Here is a 988-nt window from a genome sequence, read left to right as displayed (position 1 = left end):
CTGCAGTTCCTACTATCTCTAAATTCTTCATGGTTGGGCTCCATTCATGTTGTAGAAATGACGCTGAGTGTAACAGAGGGTCAGTGTGTGCCAGATCCTCTGCATCCTGAGAATGGAGGGGTGCTGCTGCTAAATTCAACAGGGCCTTTTTCTCTTAGGCACCTCTCTCAAAGCAGGCACTAGACCTCTCAAAAGCTGCTCCCCTCATCTCTGGCAAAATCAGTCAGTACTTCTCCACTCAGCCAGGAAAAAAGAGCTGAGTCATTTTGTTATCTCGAAACTCAATGAGGTCCCCCTCACTACTTCACAGCATTTCCAATGTCCCCATGACTGGAAAACATCGTTCTGTCAGTGCCACCAGTAGGAGTTGAACTGACTCTCATTAACCACATCATTGCAGATCAATGATCACTGGGGCTTTGACTGGCATATGCAAGGATACGTTTTATTAAAAAAATAGTGTCAGCACAGAGGAGCCTTGCACGCATTCCTGCGTATTTGTAAATTGTGATGTACTGTTATGTAATGTTATAAGTAGCAATGTATAATGTATTATTCTGCTGCTACGGCAGAGCTGTACCCTGTTAGACCACAAAGGCCAATGTTGTTCAGCCAACCCAAGCCCGGATCGAGCAGAGTCGATTTGTTGATGGATGAGGGAACTGCGCAGAAATGTCGGTATCTGCGTTGAGTGACTGAAACACATCAGTGACCAAATAAACACGTCTCCCAAAAAACCTGAGTTGAAATTAGGTGGGGAGAGGCTAACAGAGAGCAGAAGCACTGGTGTAGACAGGTTAATCTGTTACAGTTAACAAAGTGTGGAGCTGCAGGAACACAGCAGGCCAGGCAGCATCAGAGGAGCAGGAAAGTTGGCGTTTCAAGTTGGGACCCTTTTTCTTTTTCTGAAGAAGGGTCCCGACCCGAAACATCAGCTTTCTTGCTCCTCTGATGCTGCCTGGCCTGCTGTGTTCCTCCAGCTCCACAC

The 988-nt window shown here is 46.7% G+C and overlaps 1 protein-coding gene across 3 annotated transcripts in view; it reads left to right on the top strand.

Annotated features, from left to right (window-relative positions):
- Positions 1-988, top strand: part of LOC109925516 (retinoic acid receptor RXR-gamma-A-like) — a 40,079-nt gene that overhangs the window by 12,024 nt on the left and 27,067 nt on the right. The gene's annotated exons all lie outside the window — the stretch shown is intronic.

This window comes from Rhincodon typus, unplaced genomic scaffold (assembly GCF_021869965.1).
Source record: "Rhincodon typus isolate 14 unplaced genomic scaffold, sRhiTyp1.1 hic_rhity00000724, whole genome shotgun sequence".
Taxonomy (NCBI): domain Eukaryota; kingdom Metazoa; phylum Chordata; class Chondrichthyes; order Orectolobiformes; family Rhincodontidae; genus Rhincodon; species Rhincodon typus.
The sequence above is the reverse complement of the archived record's forward strand: the minus strand, read 5'-3'. Positions and strand labels throughout refer to the sequence as shown.